Source organism: Panicum virgatum, chromosome 5K, assembly GCF_016808335.1.
Source record: "Panicum virgatum strain AP13 chromosome 5K, P.virgatum_v5, whole genome shotgun sequence".
Classification (NCBI taxonomy): domain Eukaryota; kingdom Viridiplantae; phylum Streptophyta; class Magnoliopsida; order Poales; family Poaceae; genus Panicum; species Panicum virgatum.
In genome coordinates, this window is record NC_053140.1 from 11,530,688 (window position 1) to 11,549,673 (window position 18,986).

Here is an 18,986-nt window from a genome sequence, read left to right on the forward strand (position 1 = left end):
CTTGCATCTCTAGTATGAAGATTAAACCAGCTTTTCATAGCCAATCTCACAAATAAGAACCCCCCCCCCCCCCCCAACGGAAGTTGACCACAGATGTCCCTTTGCGCAACAAGTCGAATAAAAACATGCCAATTTGTGGCATTATGATGTTGGAATTATCAGAAATGTGAAGTGAATGAGAGTGAATGGTAGAGTGGGGTCGAGGTGGTGAACAAACATGCTGCATTACATCACAGAAACATATTATTTTTTTCGGAATTAGTAGAGACGCACGTGCAACACGCACGTGATTTAAAAAAAATAGTAAAAACATTAAATTCATAAAAAGCTTATAAACAAGAATTTATTTAGAACCATGCATCCAAGCAATTGTTTATTAGAAGGGGGGAATAGAAAACAATTGCTTATTAGAAGGGGGGAATAGAAAACAATTGCTTATTAGAAGGGGGGAATAGAAAGCGTGGTATTGGATTGATACACGAGTTATTAATAATTGATATGCCGAACTGCAAAACATATGCTTCAACACTGCATATAAGAAAATCATGAAGCTAAACAACTAATGAGATCATGGTACCATTTCCAAAACTTAGGGCCTATGCTGACATATAAACACTACCAAATACTGAGTGACTATCGACGCATCAGACGATGATTCCTTCAGTCAATCAGTCGCGATTCCTTTCCTTAGTATTCTAATCCCATAAAGACTACAGTGTCCACCTTGCAAAGCATAGCTATACTTCTGCTTATATTCATGACAGGATATTGACCCATCCAATACATAGGATCTTTTACTTCAAAAAAAAAAAATACATAGGATCTCTAAGGAACACATAGCGCTGGAGTCTATACTTACAGATAACAGCAGCCAACATAGATATCATGTCACCAACATTGTAAAAATCACAAATCTGTATGCCATCTTTTTCAACATAATTGTTGCTGCACAATTGGTGGCCTGTCAAAGAAGAATCTCAGCTCTTAGAATTTGTAAATTTCATAGCAAAATTAAAACAAAAATGACCATTGAAAGGTATTGCATCCTCACTGTTAGCACCCAAGAACTACTACCTACGTGGACAACTGTTTTAATCATTACAAAAAATAAGTCGCTTCAGCGATTAAAGAAGTTCATAAATTAGGAAGTTATGTGTACACAACCTCAATCTTTTAAACCTATTAGAAATCTAATCAGGAAGCACTTGGTTTTTTGCAAGCACCACTCCAAGTAAGAAGTGTTCAATTACAAAACAAGATAAACAACAAACCAATTTGATACCAGCTAGCATTACAAATGCGAACTTCTAAACCTTATCATCCTTGACCAATCCTTTTCTAACCTGAAACACAGACAAAATTTGTAGCATCTTTAGTCCAATTAACCAATCTGAGATTAGCAGAGAAAATATTTATAAGTAGATGTTGAAAATAATACAATTTCTACCTTGACAACTTGGGCATTGCAATCCCATGATTCTCGACAAGGGGTTGGGCTCGTGTTGCAGTCTGGGTTTGGAGCAAAGCATTGGTGCGACACTATGACCTAAACATTAGGCAATCATCCATACACACTGCATCCGCAATCAATACGTGTCTAATACCCAAGAATAACACTGCATCATGCCCTGCATTGTTTTGAACAGTCATCATCAAGGTGAGAGATGTAGTGATCAAGAATTAACAGTGTCCATCGAGGATGTTACCGCCGCTCGGAGGTCGAAGTAGAACTCGAAGAGGCACCCGAGGGGGATGCTGACGATGTAGTAGCAACCGACATTGACGTATCTGACGCGAACGCTTGCCATCCGCAGCCCACGGCAACCCCTGTCATTCACACTTTGCTTACCTAAAATAGAACTATTATGCCAAGCATAATGATCAATGAAAATAGTTAACCATCAGAACAAAGAGATAATAAAGAAAAGGGAATCCAGCAGCGAACAACTTCCAGCTACATGCACTCGACAATGCCACTGTCATTGCTTGTGTTATTATGTTGATCACACCATGCATAATATATGATATGCCGAGAACAAAATCCCTATTATTGAGCACTCAGCAGATAAAATAGAAAGGCACTAAATGACGGCACACGAGATTTTATTAATTAGTCTCAAACCTGCATGTATGTCTCTTCAGAGCATCTCTCTGATGCTTGAAGCAATCTTAGCGGTCAACCAAGTGTTCTGCCACCTAAGCATAATAAACATAAATTAACCACAAGAAAGATTTAATAGTCCCTAAAAATAGCCATTCATTAGTAATCTGACTTCAGCAAAAAAAAAACATAGTCACCGAAGGCACGAACATTATTTTTTTCGATCTCTAAAGGAAATAAAGGGGATCCATTAATATGCATAAGAGCTACAACTAAATATATAGCATATGAAACTCATAATGTCAAAAATAATCCTACAACTTAAAAGATGGCATTGCCTAGTATTTGCTTTTATTCTTAACATATCTTTTTAGGAATGTTGGGATCTTTGCTTAGTAGATGCCCAAATAGGGAGCATAAATGGAATGTAAATGACAATGGAAGAGGACAATAAATTCTCTAGTAAATAACCAAAAAATTCAACCCTTTACATGGTGGAGGGGAGGGGCTATTTATACCCTCAGCTACAGTTGTGCTTTCTCCAAATTGCCCCTCCCCAACTCATTTACAGCTCACCTATAGCCGGTTTCATAGTAAATATATAAGGTGAGAGGTGCACAAATTCGACCTTCTCACGTGTTCACGTTTTTCACACACACAGGCCCATTTGAAGGTCTTGATGTCCTTCGCACGTGTCTGGCCTCGCGACCGACAACCTTCGGGCTTCATAAACCTCTGCAGGTCTTGGTCACCAAGCTTGTGCCTTTGTGCGGTCGCTCGCCTCCTTCGCTTCCGAAGGTGGCCTCTTTGGCCAGCGGCACCTTGGTAGACGCCACCGAACCCTCGGGCTTGTATGTCATCCTGTACCGGAGCCCTGCAGACAGGTTAGGAGATGTTTTTTAGAACTAGGGGCAACCTCCGGGTGCCTCTCCCGAAGGTCCAATCCCCAACAATAGCCCCTCGAGGGCGAGGTCCGAAGCCGACGGTCCGAACCAACGAAATTAGTAGAGATTGCACGCGTCCTTCGGGAAGCTCCCAAAAAACGTCTCCCGAACCGTCGGCTGCAATGGGCGGATTTTGGGTGTGTACGTGTCAGGTTCTGATTGCGCCGCCGCAATGGCCGACTCCTCGATTTTACTGTTGCCACTGTAGCTTTTCCCGTGCCTATATAAGCGGAGGAGGGGGGTAAACCCTGTGCTTTCTTGAGCTTGCTAACATTCGTTGCGTTTTTTTTTTGCCATAGAGCGCTTTCCCCGAAGGTCGTGTGGGCTCAAATCCTTCGGTGCTTTTTAAGTGTGAGTATTTTGGCCGTTCATGGCTCGCACTAAGCAAATGGCTAGGCTGATCGAAGATTAGGATTAATCCTTTTGTCTGATTTGCTTCTCTCTATTTTTGTAGATATGGCTAACATTAAGAAGGGGGTTCTTCGCGCAGACTCTGATCCAGCTAATCGTCCCGAGGGATCCGAAGCTTCGCACCCACCGACCCAACAGGAACAGGCCAGTGGTAGGCTTTCGGAGGTTTATGCAAATATTTAGGACTTGATGGCTCCCGAGAAGCGTAATACCTTGCTCTTTGAGCCATCTGCCGTTTCTCAGAGTATGATCGATTTCTACGTTTCGAAAGGATACTTTCCTGAAGGTGTGTGTCGTCCTCCTGGGCAGGAGGTTATTTCGGTGCCTGAGTTTGGAGAGGTGGTCATGTTTAAGGACTTCTTTACGGCTGGTGCACCTTCCGAAGGATCCGATAGTGCCGAAGCTACTAGAGCCCTTCAACGTGAAGATGCACCACTTTACCCCGAATGGTATTGTTGCTTTGTCCAAGTTCTTGTGGATTGCAAGGACGTTCGGGGTTGTGGTGTCCGTTGATGCCTTCTGCCGGCTTTTTGAGCTTCACTGTCAGCCACGTAAGGTTTTTGTGGATGATGATGAAGAGGAGAGTGAAGTGCAAAATGGCTGTTGCACCTTCGTTCCTCATAAGCCCAACAAGTAGACAGGATTGGAGAAAATTGTCCTCTCTACTGCCCAAAAGAACAAGTGGGAGGGCAATTGGGTGAAGTTTTGGTTTTATGCTAAGATTGGATTCCCCAATCCCGAAGGTTCGGATGAGCAGAAGTATCCTTTAGCTTCGGAGATCGAGGTTTTTGACCACACCTACCAGCCTACGTACAACAAGCGCTCTCTAGATTTCAAATCGTACTTGGATGCTTTTAAGGTAGCTTGCCGGGTTTGCGGTGGTAGGGACATCGTGGAGGAGTACTTGGCAGTGAAGGTTTGGCCCTTGTCTGTTGTTTGGGCTCCGCAAGGACTTGAGTGCAAGCGCTTTTTTGGTTTGGAATATGAGGTGTTATCTCCTGTTTTCGGGCTCCGGAGGCCAGAGGGTATGAGTGATGAAGTAATAGTGGCTGAGCTGGAGTGAGAGGCTTTGGATATCTTGGGGCCTTGGAATAAAAATGAATATCTTTCTTTGACGGAGGTGTGCGGAAGAAACATTAGCTTGAACCATTGTTTTTCTGAGATGGGCGTGGAATACAACCTTCGCCCGGTGTCGGCAAATGCCATCCCGAGGATGTCGGCACCGGGCAACGTTGGTTCGGAGGTGCCTCCGAAGAAATCGAAGGGAAAGGCTAAGGCTGAGGAGGTGAGGACTTCAAGCGTCGGGGGCGAAGGGGGCGGTCGCGGTTGGGGGCGGGGACGGAAACCTTCGAGAACGAAGGTTTCGGTTTCGAGGGCTGAAAGCGCCAAGAGGAAGGCTCAAGATGTCGAAGTTTCTTCCGGAGATAGCGGTACGCCTCTGCTCATGGAGGAGCTCATGGGGACGGTGGGCGGGGAAATTGTGGTTCCTGAAGGGAGGTTATTTAGGTCTCGCTATGACCTTTACGATGAGTACGGGACCATGCTTTTTGGCTTCGGCCGCAGTGTTGAAGTTGCAAAGGCGTTGATTAATCTTCATTGTTTCCCTGAAGGTGTTCAAAAATGGAGGAGGATCCAGAGCATTGTAAAGGCTGGGAGCAAGCCGGTGGACGCTCCGAAGCCGCTGGAGCCGCGACCGGAGATCCCGAGGGTGTTGGCGCCGAAGTCGGTGGTTGCTGCGCCCACCCTGGCTTTGGAGGCCGAGGAGGGGGAAATCCTGAGTGACAAGGTGTTGCCGTCGCTCAATGGGAAGGAGTTGGGTGGCACTTCCTCAATTCCCCCTCCGGATAGTGAGGTGGAGATGTTGGAATCGGTCGGCATCGATGAGACTGGTAAGCTTCGTTTCTTGGAATTCTGTCTTTGTTCATGTCCTCAACGGGACTGGTGACCTTCGTGTTTTGCAGCCATCTCGGAGTCGATGAAGCAACTCTTGGCTATCATGCACAGGCCTAACACCGTCGGTATCCTACCTCCGGATGCTAGTAAGATGCAGCGAGATCTTGCTTTTCCGTTTGATTTATATTGTTTCCGATGGTGATTCTTGACTTGGTGCAGAGTTTAACGCCGCTTTGGCAGAGACTTCCACCTTCGATGCCGCTTTTATCGTCGCGGACTTGAGCAAGAAGTTGGCCTTTGGCAGCCGTGTTTTGATGGGGAAGGTCAAGGCTGATGCGGACCTTCGGGTTAGCCAGGCCAGTGAGAGGCTGGGCTTGGCTGAGAGGTTGAAGCAGGCTGAGGCAGATGTTCAAGCCTTGATGAAGCTGACGAGCTCGTTAATGGACGAGAACAAGCCGCTAAGGGGGCAAGTGCAACAAGCTGGAGGCGGCGGCGACGGACAACGAGAAGGTTCTTGAGAGCCTTCGAAAGACTGTGGAGGATGATACTAACCAGAAGGCCGCTCTCAAGGGGAGGATCACCGAGTTGGAGGTGATCCACTCTGAGATGGACAAACTCAAGCAGACTTTCACAGAGGTCGTTACTTGGGCCGAAGGCGTGTTCCAGGAGTACAATAAGGCTCTTGCAGTGCTTGGAGCGGAGCCTTTGCCCTTGCCAGAGCCGGCCAAAGGTTCTGATTCCATCCTTCAGCTTCTTGATTGGCTCATATCGGAGTTTGATGGGCTTGGAGAGGTGATGAGCATCGCCAACGAGAATGCCGCATCAGTATACATTGAAGGACTTATTGGAAACCTCCTCCGGGCCGGAAGTCTCGACCTTTTAGTGTTGGAGGAGGATTTCCAATATGTTCCTTACGAAGGTTTATCTGAGGAGCTGGCGAAGGTCTAGGACGTAAAGGTTGCTTTCTTTGAGAAGTTCTGGGGACCTTCGGGAAAGGACATTGTTCGCGCTCTTGCCGCAGCGGCCGCCGAGGTGGGACCTTTTGCTTGAAAAATTTCCCCTCTATTTTGCTTTCTCTTTGGTGTTTCTGAGGAAATTTGTTTGATTGCATAGGAAACTACTCCAGAACATCCTTCGAAGGAGAATATGATTCCTGAGGCCCAGAGGTCTCCTGCTTCGCTCGATGCAGCTGGGTCGTCGGAGGCCTAGGTCTAGATGTTGTTAGAAAAACATTCGTTTCTTGAACTTGTGAATTGTGTTGTAAATATTCCCATGCTGCATGCTGTGAACAACTTTATGCCGTTGTTGAGTTGGGAGACTTTTAGCCACGCTCGTCCCATCGCCAGTGTTGCGGAATACTTGTGTTGGTCAGGTCGTGACTCAGTGTAACCTTCGGTGCGGATGGTTATTTATCATGGATAGATGTGACCCTCGCGGTGTTTTTGGTGCGCGCGACAATTCTTTGCTCGTTTTTCACGAAACTTTGTAGTGTGCGTCTTTCGAGTTGGTTTATTTTGTGCATCCTTCGTGATGCCTTGATGTGTGCATCCTTCGAGATGTTTTGATGTGTGCATCCTTCGTGATGCTTTGTTGTGTGCATCCTTCGAGATGCTTTGATTTGAAGAAAAAAGAGCCCGATGAGGCATGTGTGAGAGGAGTTTCGGAAAAAAAATGTCTCCCCCTTTGCATGTGGCTTGGCGGGTGTGCTGATTGAAGTCTCGAGGAGCTTCGGTTGATATGTGCTTAAAGGTTTTTAGAAAAACGTCTCCCCCTTCCTAGCACATATCTTGTGAAGTTTTCTTTGTGGCGCGTAGGGTGCCATTTGCCTAGGTGACACACGCAAGGATTTTGTTTTTGGAGAAAAACGTCTCCCCCCTTCCTTGCGTGTTGTCATCCCGAAGGGTCTTCTTGAATGTTTGAGGTAATTTTTGGAGGGAAAAAACATCTCCCCCTTCTTTGAATATTACTTGATACCTTCGGTTGACGATATGTTGGGCTTGAGGAAGAAAAACGTCTCCCGCTTCCTTGCGTGCCCTCCGAGACCTTCGGGAAGCAGGTTATTATCACCTAAAGTGACGTGCGCTAGGATTTTGTTTTTGGAGAAAAACGTATCACCCCCTTCCTAGCACACCGTTCCTCAAAGGTGGCTGGGGTTAGTGACGCGTGCTGTAGTTTTGGAGGAAAATGTCTCCTACTTCTTGGGAACCTTCGAGAGATGGTTTGTTCACTGCCTAGGCAACGTGCGCAAGGGTTCTGTTTTGGAGAAAAACATCTCGCCCCTTCCTTGCGCACCGTTGCTCGATGGCTTATTGAAGTTTGGTTGCGATGAGCGCCTTGAAACGACACCTTGCTGTACTTGTTTTGTACTATTCGGATGATGGATGCTAAGTTTGAAGAGAAAAACATCTCCCCCTTCCTGGCATTCGTCTTTTGAGTTTATCGAAGGTACTTTGATTTGGACCTTCTCAAGCTTGACGGCTTTTCAAGCTTTTTTCGTTTTTATTGTGCTTTTATTTTAGCGCCGAAGGTGTTTTGGTTCGACTGTTGGCTAAGTCGAAGCCCCTTGGCTTTTGTCACACTTATGGTTCCTTTTTGTGCGCCGAAGGTGTTTTGGTTCGAACCTTAGCTAGGTCGAAGCCCCCTTGGCTTTTGTCGCACTTATTGTGTCTTTGCTTGCGCCGAAGGTGTTTTGGTTCGAACCTTGGATAGGTCAAAGCCCCTTGGTTTTTGTCGCACTTATTGTGAGTTTATTTACGTCGAAGGTGTTTTGTTTCGAACCTTAAATAGGTCAAAGCCCCTTGGCTTTTGTTGCACTTATTGTGCCTTTATTTACGCCGAAGGTGTTTTGGTTCGAACCTTAGATAGGTCGAAGCCCCTTGGCTTTTGTTTAGCACTCATTGTGCCATTTGATTTGGATAAGTATGCAAAGTTTGCGGATACCGCATACTTTGCTAACTTACTATTTTAAGCAGTCTACAGATGCGTGCCGAAGCTTGCCATTTAGGCTGCTTAGGCGAAGGTGACACTCTTTTGGGGGAAAATTCATTGAATTGAAATAGTTTACAACGGGTTCGCCTCGTCAAAAACCTCACCTCCGGTGTGGAGTTCCCCCTTATGAGGAAAAGAGTACGGCTCTTTACAATGTGAGAAAAAAACTGAAAACATCTATGAAGGTCCACAATCGTTTATAATCTTGTGATGCGGCCTTTTTACATGGTTATATATAGTATTTCTTGAGGCTGTCAGCATTCCATGGGTACTGCAGCTCATTGCCTTCGGCATCGGACAGGTGGTATGACCCTGGCCTGTTGCTTTTGGTTACGAGGAACGGTCCTTCCCACTTGGAGTGAAGCTTGCCGGAAGTTTCGATGTTTGGCTTTCTTTTTAGAACTCAGTCCCCGACTGTGATGTTCTTTTTTACTACCTTTTTGTCTCTCCACTTCATGGTTTCTTGTTGATATTTTTCAAGATTCTCCGAAGCATGGAGGATATCTAGCTCCATGAGATCTGTGTCGTTCGAGGGTTCGGCCTCAGTTTGATGGGTTACCCTTAGGCTTCGGTTTTTGAGCTCCTCTGGTGTCATTACTTCAGCACCGTAGAGCAGCCTGAATGGGGTGAACTTGGTTGTTCTTGATTCTGAAGTGTTGTGGGACCAGGTGACCTTCGGGAGTTCATCTGCCCACTTGCCTTTTTTCTGATCGAACATGCACTTTTTGATGCTGCCGAAGATGATGACATTGGCTCTTTCGACTGCCCCATTGGATTGTGGGTGGTAAACCGAGGAAAAAATTACCTTCGTCCCCACACTATAGCAGAACTCTCTGAAGAGCTGTGAATCAAATTGTTTGCCAATGTCGGCGATGATTTCCCTCGGGACTCCAAACCTGCAGATGATGTTCTACCAAAAGAATTTTTTGATTGTTTCTGATGTGATGTTGATGAGTGGCTTAGCTTCGATCCACTTTGTGAAGTACTCAACTGCAAGGCTGCGTACTTGTAATTGCCCTGTGCTGTGGGTAGGGGTCCAACAAGGTCGATTCCCCATCTTTGCAGAGGTCAGGTTGGAGGTATTAGCTGTGTTGGCTCCGAAGGTTTGGAGGACTTCGGGCCCATCATTTGACATGCTTGGCAGGTTTTTACTATTTGCTAGGCATCTTTCAGCGCCGTAGGCCAAAAAAATCCTTGTCTGAAGGTTTTGGAGACCAATTGTCTGAACCCAACATGTGAACCACATAAACCAGAGTGAATTTCTTTCAGCAGTTCGATGCCTTCGGAAATAGGGATGCATTTTAGCCATGGGCTGGTGACGCCTGACTTGTATAGTTTTCCTTCCGAAATTGTATAGCCCCTTGCTCTCTGGAACATTTTTTCTCTCCTCTTTTTCATTTGCTAGCCCAATGTTTCCCTGAAGGTACTCCATTGTGGGTGTTCTCCAGTCTTTAGTTGAGATGACTGAGATCTGCTTTTCTTTCTTCGGCTTGACCGAAGGTACTTTGATTTCCTCGAAAAATACATCCGAAGGTAATTGTTCTTTTCTTGCTGCTGCTTTTGCGAACTTTTCAGCTTGGTCGTTCATGTGTCTCGGAATGTGTACAATATCGAAGCCCTTGAAATACTTCTCCATGGCTCTGACGGCATCGAGATACTATATGAGCTCTGGTTTTCTTGCCTCTGAGTCTTTTTCCACATGGTCTCTGGTAACCTTCGAATCTGTTCTGACTATGAAGTTTTGATGGCCAAGGGCTTTCATTTTGCCAAGGCCCAAGAGCAAGGTTTCGTACTCGGTGGTGTTGTTGGTTGATGTTTCGAGGTTGCCGAAGCTTAGACATGCTGTGTATCTTGTTTTTGCTCCCGAGGGAAAGTCTATAATTGCAGCGATACCAGCTCCATCGTTGCACCAGGCCCCATCGCAGTGCACGATCCAGGTTTCCGTCGAAGGTTCCTCCTTGAAGATTGGGGATGTCCAATCAACGATAAAATCTGCCAGAACTTGTGATTTGATGGCCTCCTCTCGAAGTAAATGTAAAACTCGGAAAGCTCCGAAGCCCATTTGGCAATTCTGACCGAGGCCTCTCTGTTATTGAACAAATCATATAATGGTTGGTCTGTGACTACAATTATCTTGTGAGCTTCGAAATAGTGGCGAAACTTCCAAGCAGACATGATTACTGCATATGCAATTTTCTCTAGTTCTGAATATAGAAGCTTTGAGCCTGCAAGAGCTTCGGACACGAAGTAGACAGGTAGCTGTTTCTTCTGTCCTTCGACCTCTCTCTCAAGCACAAGAGCTGCACTGACAGCGGAGTAAGATGCTGAGATGTACAGAAGCAACACATCCTTCGGATCGGGTGATGTCATTTTGACCATGTTCTAGAGGTGGTTTTTGGGTGCCTGAAGAGCTTCGCTTTGCTCGTGGCCCCACTCAAATTTGTTCGCATTGCGAAGGACCTTGAAGAATGGTAAGCTTCGGTGAGTGGAGCGAGGGATAAATTTGTTTAAGGCCGCTATCCTTCCTGTGAGTTTCTGGATGTCCCTGATGGACTTGGGCTCCTCCATGTTCCAGAGGGCTTTGACTTTGTCAGGGTTAGCCTCGATCCCTTTTTTAGACACGAGGCAACCTAAGACCATTCCTTTGTGAACTCCAAAGATGCATTTGTTGGGGTTTAGGGACAGCCCTGCCTTTCTGAGGCTGGCGAAGGTTTTAGCCAAGTCTGCCACATGGTTGCTCCTTACTGAGGTGGTCACAACAATATCATCAACATAATCCAGGACATTTCTTCTGAGCTGGTGTTCTAGTACCACCGAAGACATTCTGGAAAAAGACTGTCATGTGTTTTTTAATCCTTCGGGCATCCTGACAAAGTAGTAGGTGCCGAAGGGGGTGATGAAGCTTGTTTTTTCCTCATCTTTCTTCTTCATCTAAATCTGATGATAGCCAGAGAAGCAATCTAGTAGGGCATGAGCTGACTGTTTGCTGCATTATCAACAACTCTGTCGATCCTTGGCAGCGGGAAGTCATCCTTCGGGAAGGCTTTGTTGAGGTCAGTGAAATCGATGCACATGCGCCACTTGCCATTCTTCTTTTTGACCGGTACAGTGTTTGCCAGCCAGGTTGGGTACTTGACCTCTCGAATGACATTAGCATCCAGTAGTCTCTGAACTTCGGCTTTGACTGCTGCAACTTTTTCGTCTGCCATTTTGCAAAGCTTCTGCTTTTTTGGTTTGATGTTGGGGTTGATGTCTAGGCGATGTTCAATGATATCCCTGCTAACACCCCGAAGGTCACTAGCGGACCATGCAAAGACGTCTTGATTCTTGCGAAGGAACTCGAAGAGCTCTTTTTCTTCCTCGGGCTCGAGGGTTGCATTGATGGTTACTAGCTTGTCAGGCAGGTGCTTATCTAGGGGAACCTTCTTGACTTCACAGTCTTCTTCGAAGGTAGTTTTCTCTTTGTTTCTCTGCTGTTCTTTGGCAGAGAAGGTTTTTTGGTCTGTCCGAAGGTTGTGAACATTTTTCTGGCCTGGGGTAACACCCCGTTTAATGTCTCTTGCAAGTTGTTGATCTCCACGGACTGTGATAACTCCTGCTGCAGCTGGAATTTTCATGCATAGATACAATTGGCGAACAATGGATTCAAATTTGTTGATGGTACCCCTTCCGTGGATTGCGCGGTATGGGTAGGGCATTTCCACTACATCGAAGGTGATGTGTTCTGTTTTTGCATTGGCCGTGTCTCCGAAGGACACGGGAAGTGACATCTTGCTGATGGCATTTACTCTTTTTCCTCTGAATCCCATTAGAGGGAACTCCGAAGGATGAAGTAGGTTTCTGTCAATGCCCATCTGTCGAAGGTGTCAGAGAAGATGATATCTGCAGAACTGCCGGTATTAACTAGTATCTCACCAATTCTCCAACCCTGAATGTTTGCCTCGATGACTAGAGCGCCTGTATGTGGGTAGCTGATGAGGTTGACATCTTCTTCAGAGAAGGTGATCGGAGAGTGTGACCACTGGGTTCTCTTGGTGAGGCCTTCGGAGATAATGCAATGGATTTGTCTGAAGTAGTCTCTGCGTTGCCTCTTGTTCTCGAAGTCTAGGGTGGAACCTCCGGAGATGGGCATGATCATCCCGAAGGTTGGTAATGCCGAGGGTTGACTGTTTGTGGTTTGGTTTTCTTCTTTTGGTAGGGGGCCTGGGGGTGGGGGTAGTTGCTCTTGTGTTGGCTGGGTTTGAGTGGTGGGTTGACTCGGTTGTCTTTGAGGGTTTGGCTGTGGCTGCCAGTTGGGGTTGTAGTTATAGTTATAAGTGGGTGGGCGGTATGTTTGAGTGAATGGAGGTGGTGGGACAAACGGAGGTTGTGTTATTGTATTCGCGGGGGTTGTGTTTGTGTAGTTTGAGGCCATGTAGTGTGCCCAACTAGCTTGGCTTTTTTCTCAAATTCCATTCTTTCGAGGGTCTTCTTCTTCTCCGGGCACTGGTTTGTTTTGTGGTCAGAATCGGGCCCATGGAAGTGACAGTAGCATTTTTTGGGCTCGCAAGAAGGTCCGCGACCTCGGCCTCTTCCTCTGGCACGACCCCTGCCGTGTGATCCGGACGAAGATTATCTGTCGTTTATATGTTGAGGTTCCGACTCTGGTGGTGTCATGAATGGATCGAGGGTTAACTGATCCTCGTCATCTTGCAAAGGTTGCACAGGTAAGATGAGCTGCTGAGCTGGCTGCTTCTCTTGCTGCCATGTTTGCTGGTTATACTTTTCTGCCTGGCGCATGATTCTTCTTTGCTCGACCCTTCTGCGATGGTCGGCATCTGACTTCGCATACTTCTCTGCTTCTGTATTGAGTTCCTCGAGGGTCCTCGGAGGTTCTCTTATAAGGTGGGAGGCAAGCTGGCCAGGCAGGAGACCCTCGATGCATTTTTCAAATGCGTCTTTTTTGGGAAGTTTGGTATTTGAGCTTTCTTTTGGACGAACCTTCGAAAGTAATCATAGAGGGGCTCACGGTCATTCTGAGAGCATTTGAAATCTTTCACAGTGTTTGTACTTAGTCTTTTGAAACCCTGGAAGTCTTGGAGGAGCTTTCCTTTCAGCTGGTACCAATTATTGATTGATTGTGGAGGCAGGTAGGAGTACTAGTTGGCAACAGAACCTTCGCAGGCCATGACGAAGGACTTGGTCCTGGTGGAGTCATCACCTCCGGCCGAAGCGATGGTTGCTTCGTAGGCCATGAGGAATTGAGTTGGATCAGTGGTGACATTGTATTTGGGGAGTTGTGTGGGCCTGTAGCCAAGTGGCCATGAGGTTCGCTGCAGAGCGACTGAGAGTGGCGAAGTTGGGTCAAATGGAAGATTGACCGGTGGTGGTCTTTGGTCTTCGTTATGGGTGAAGGTTGTCTGATGGATGATGCGGTTTTCTTGCTGTGTGGAGTCTCCGGGCATATCTTGGTAGGCTCTCTGCAGGTTTTTGATCTCTGCCTCTATTTCTGCCAGCTTGTGCATAGCCTCGGCTAGCTTGTTTGCCTTGTCCAACGCTCTCTTCTTGGTTGCAAGCTAAGCTTCGATGATTTCTTTCCTCTTTTGGAGGGCCTTGAGCTGGAGTGCTGCCTCTATGAGCTCTGCGGATTGGGTTTGCAAGGCTTCGGTGGCTTCATCTTCTTCAGCTGGACCTCCGTGAAGGCCAGCCTCTGTGGTGACATCTTCGATCTGTGGGTTGGTTTCCTCGGCCTGCCCGTCGAGTGGTGGACCATCGGGGACGGTGCCAGGCTGAGTGGAGTTGTTGAAAGTGCCAGCGGGAGCTTTCTTCTTTGTTTGGGCCATCAAAGGTTGTTTTACATGCTAGAACGGTGGGCGCCGATGTTAGGATCTTTGCTTAGTAGATGCCCAAACAGGGAGCATAAACGGAATGTAAATGACAATAGAAGAGGACAATAAATTCTCTAGTAAATAACCAGAAAATTCTCCAAATTGCCCCTCCCCAACTCATTTACAACTCACCTATAGCCGGTTTCATAGTAAATATACAAGATGAGAGGTTCACAAATTCGACCTTCTCACGTGTTCACATTTTTCACACACACAGGCCCATTCGAAGGTCTTGATGTCCTTCGCACATATCTGGCCTCGCGATCGACAACCTTCGGGCTTCATAAACCTCCGCAGGTCTTGGTCACCAAGCTTGTGCCTTTGTGCGGCCGCTCGCCTCCTTCGCTTTCGAAGGTGGCCTCTTTGGCAACCGGCACCTTGGTAGACGCCACCGAACCCTCGGGCTTGTATGTCATCACGTACCGGAGCCCTGCAGGCAGGTTTGGAGATGTTTTTTTAGAACGGGGGCAACCTCCGGGTGCCTCTCCCGAAGGTCCAATCCCCAAAAAGTAACATAAATCATGCAATTAAAGAATGAAATTAATATTAGGGAAAATGCTTGGCCAGCGGGAGTCAGACCTATAGATGCTAAGGATTTAGGGTCATGCTCCGCGCTTATACTTCATTAGGGGAAGAGTCAAATCCACAAATTTCTGTAGCTTAGGGGAACAAAAGAATAAGAACAATTTTCTCGATTCTTGGATGAACCGACCAAGACTGAGATGGGAGAGAGTCGGACCTGTAGGTGCTTGATCGAATAGGGTGCTCCGCTGGATCCTTTTTGCCGGCATCGTTTCACATCTATTTGCTGGTGGATCAGTTCCTAGTGGAGTCCTGCCATCTGTTCAAGGCACTGATATGTAGATCCAGTATTCCAGTGGAGTACGGAGAGGAGCGGTGGCCACAATTGCGGGGTGTGGGGGGGGGGGGGGGGGGCTTGAGCGTGGAGCGGGTGATCTTGTAGGGGCACCAGAGCACGTGAAGGGCCTGGATGAGGTAATCCTCGAAGGTGGCCTCGTTGGGGGGAAGTCGATGTGCTCGAGGAGGATGCGGAGCGTGACGGCGGGGGCGAGGAAGGCATTGACGACACGGAGCGCGGCGGCCTGCGTGGCACGGTCATGGGGCGGCGCCGACGGAGTAAGCACGGTGACTACTGCAGAGGCTGGTGGCATCGGAGTCGCGGCGGGAGAAGGCGGAGTTGAGGTTGCGAATGGGCATGGCGCTGGACGGGGTCGCCTCGGACGAGGGCGGAGGGGGGTGGGGGGGGGGGGGGGGGGGGGGGGAGGTGGCGTCGCGGACGCCGCGGTGGCAGCCTGCGGGCGTGGGGACAGCGCGGCGGTTCGGGATAGATAGGGGTGGTAATGGGTCATGGTCCTAATGGCCTTTTCACAGTTTAATAAAGTTTTTAAAATTTTTAGTTCAAAAATACATATGTTTAGAGTCCGGTTCTTTTAGGGCCCGATCCTTAGATTTTCTAGTTCAAAATGTTGGGTCCTTTACCACCCCTAGGAATAGAGCAGCGTTGGCGCGGACGGCAGCCGTGGATGGGGAGAGGCAGCGCGCCGGGATGGAGCGGATTAGAAGAAGATTCGTCTCGCGGTTTCCAAGTGAGTTCTGAAATTAGTTTTTTAATTAGTATTCGAAAAGTCCTCCCGACATCTAGTCAAATATTGACGAGACACCAAAATTTTTTCCTATTTGAGAACTAAACGGGCTCTTACCTAAGCCGGCCAGAAAATCAGTGAAGCACCATGCTGGGGCCAACCGGTAAAAAAAAATGCTACTACGAGCAAACGCGTGATGATTTATCGGAAAGAAAACAAATAAGCGAAATGTTGGAAAGCGAGGCAGACGTTTCAGAAATTGATTAAGAATAATTCAGTTTCGTGTGTGTTGATATTGAACAATTGAAAACTAATGAGCATACTAGATGTATGTTTCCGGAGATTGATTGAAAACAATTGAATACTAAGAGTAACTCTAGTGATCAAAGTTAGTGGTATGTTTTGGAGATCGTACCGTTGCACAAAACATCACTCTGTTTTTTGATTGGAGTAAGCACACTAGTTTTTAGTGGAGAAAATTCCCTGCAATGCACTCAAACAAATCACGCTACCTTTTGTGGCTTGGAAAACTAAAACTTCCCTCTCTAACTCTATTTTTGTTTTCGTTCCCCTTTCATGACCCTATCATTACATCCGTTAGACCCAATATATTAGGATTTCCTGTTTGGCGTGAGTGGTAACAATTTCAAACTGAGGTCTTGTTTAGTTGCCTCCCGTAAATTTTTTGAAAGGACATATTTCTACATTTGAAGTACTAAACATAGACTAATCACAAAAATAATTACAGAACTCGTCTGTAAATCGCGAGACGAATCTAAGGCGCTAAATTAATCCATCATTAGAGATTGTTTACTGTAGTATTAATGTAGCATTTTAGTGTCTAATTATAATCTAATTAGATTCATTAGATTCGTATCGCGATTTATAAACAGCAGTCGCAATGCATTTTTTATCTTCATACAGGTGTCGGAAATTTTTTTTTAAATTTTAATTTTTGGAACTAAACACGGCGTGAACTACCCTTCCTCTCCGTGCCCCCTCAAGCTCTCGCTCCCACTCCTGGTGCCCCCTTCCATTCCCGTGACCCTGACCCAACCCTGCCCCCATCGACGCCCAGATCTCGCGGCGGCGGGCCCTCGCTGCGGCGGCGCGCAGGGCCCCTCGCTGCGGCGGCGCGCAGGGCCCCTCGCTGCAGCGGCGTCCGCGCGCGCAGGGGCGCGGCGGCTGTGCGCGGGTGGGCCGTGAAGGCGGCGGCGGCGGCCCCTAACTGCGGCGCGCAGGGCCCCTCAAGGGCAGCCGCTCACTGCAGCTCCCACGAGGCGCACCACCCCAAGCTCCCCTTCGAGCCGGAGAAGATCCTCAACCTCCACTCCTCCGCCCCCGCCGCCGGGGAGGCCACCTCCACTACCGGAGAAGTAGCTTGCGTCCGCGGCAGCCTCAAGAAGTAGCTTGCTTGCTTGCTTGGGTAATTCCCTCCAATTGCAATCTCATCCACCAACCCGATCTATAATCAATCAAACTACTCTGCTGCCTGCTATGGCCGCACGATCTGTTTGTTTCTCGTCCGGTCGTGCCCTTTCTCTCTATTGTTCATGGCCGCACGCCATGGCTGCTGCCTGCACGGCACGCCCGCTGCCTGCTCCTCCCTGCGACCGTGAGTGGGACGCCACGGTGGACAGAGCCCACGCCGCGCCCCCGAGCAGGCTCCGCCGCCGGCCGCCATGGACAGTCCACGCTGCGCCCCGAGGAGGCTCCGCAACGGCGGCGGCGGCGGACAGTCCACGCCGGGTCACGAGGAGGCTGCGCGGCGGCGGCCGCGGACAGAGCTCACGCCGTGGCTCCGAGGAGGCCCCGCCGGCGGCCGCCGCGCGCGGACCGCGGCGAGGAGGGCGGTGGCGGCCGCGGCGGACGGACGCCGACGCGCAGGCCTATGAACCTACTATATGTCAACTCGTGTTAGAAATGTGGCCGTGAACTCATTATTATTATTATGTTGTGAGGTACATTATTATTTAATTTATCTATTATATTATAGTCGATCTAGTGTGTTAAAAATGTCAAGAATTTGCTTCATAATATCTTGCTATACATGTCCAATATCTATTCTCCATGAGATCTCAATATATGTTGTTTGTACACCAAGGGTACTATTGTCTTTTCACAGTCACCTAATTGGGATTTAACAATAGATGTAACGACAAGGTCATGGAAGGGAACGAAAACGAAAATAGGGTTAGATAAGAAAGTTTTAGTTTCCCAGAGCCATAGAAGAGAGCGTGATTTGTTTGAGAACCTTGTTGGGAATTTTTTCTTTTTAGTGCACGATAATCACAATAAATGAACACAGCTTGGCCACCTGCGTCAAGAATACCTTTTATCACACTCATCAACTTCCACCAACCTTACCGCTCATTCAAATGCACATTTGAAGTATTAAACATAGACTAATTACAAAATTAATTACATAAGCTGTCTGTAAACTACGAGGCGAATCTAATGAGTCTAATTAATCCATTATTAACATATGGTTACTATAGTTTTACTGTAGCAATTTAGTGTCTAATCATGACCTAATTAGGTTCATTAGATTCGTCTCGCAATTTACAAACAAACTGTGTAATTAGTTTTTTATTTCGTCTAAATTTAATTTTTTCTTACAGATATCGCAACATTCTTTTGAAATTTTAAATTTTGAATCTAAATAATATCTTACTTTAAATTTCGGAGCTTCCTATGGCCCAGGATGTGGACGAAAAGGTCGCCGCCTTTCCGGAGACGAGAGCACGGCCTTAATTGTTTATCACCGGCGACCGGCATGATTCGGAAAGCCGCCCGTACCGTCGCCGGAGGAGAAGATCCCTGCTCCCTCCCGCCCGATATGACTCCGCTGGTCGATGGTTGAGGTGAAGTAGAAAAAAAATGTAACGCCCCCATGGCCGGCGGCGGTGCTCGCCGTCGACGTGAGACACGCACACAGCTGGATATCGGAGGGAGGACCAGGCGGAGGGCCTGACCTCGTCTGAGTTCTATTACTTAGAACCAAAATTGTTCACGTTTGCTTACAGAGCTCGGGTACTCTATATCCCAGGCAACCCTCACGTGACCACGCGGGCCCACAACACGTTACAACTCATGCACACAACCATTTACGCCTTCGTCGAACACGCCTTTCCTTCTGTATGACCCATGGTCATAACATCTCCCCTCCTGGAATACT

At 47.5% G+C, this 18,986-nt stretch overlaps 1 long non-coding RNA gene across 2 annotated transcripts; it reads right to left on the reverse strand.

The window, feature by feature from the left end:
• Window positions 1-1,023: 1,023 nt before the first annotated feature.
• Window positions 1,024-15,468, reverse strand: LOC120706329. Of its 2 annotated transcripts, XR_005688256.1 has the most exons (5): window positions 14,944-15,468; window positions 2,123-2,196; window positions 1,707-1,827; window positions 1,448-1,628; window positions 1,024-1,343 (listed from the first exon to the last, which is right to left on the reverse strand). It is a non-coding gene; the product is annotated as an uncharacterized LOC120706329 (long non-coding RNA). The 2 variants fall into 2 exon arrangements; XR_005688255.1 differs by lacking the exons at window positions 2,123-2,196; window positions 14,944-15,468 and having other exon boundaries at window positions 1,707-2,116.
• Window positions 15,469-18,986: the final 3,518 nt, after the last annotated feature.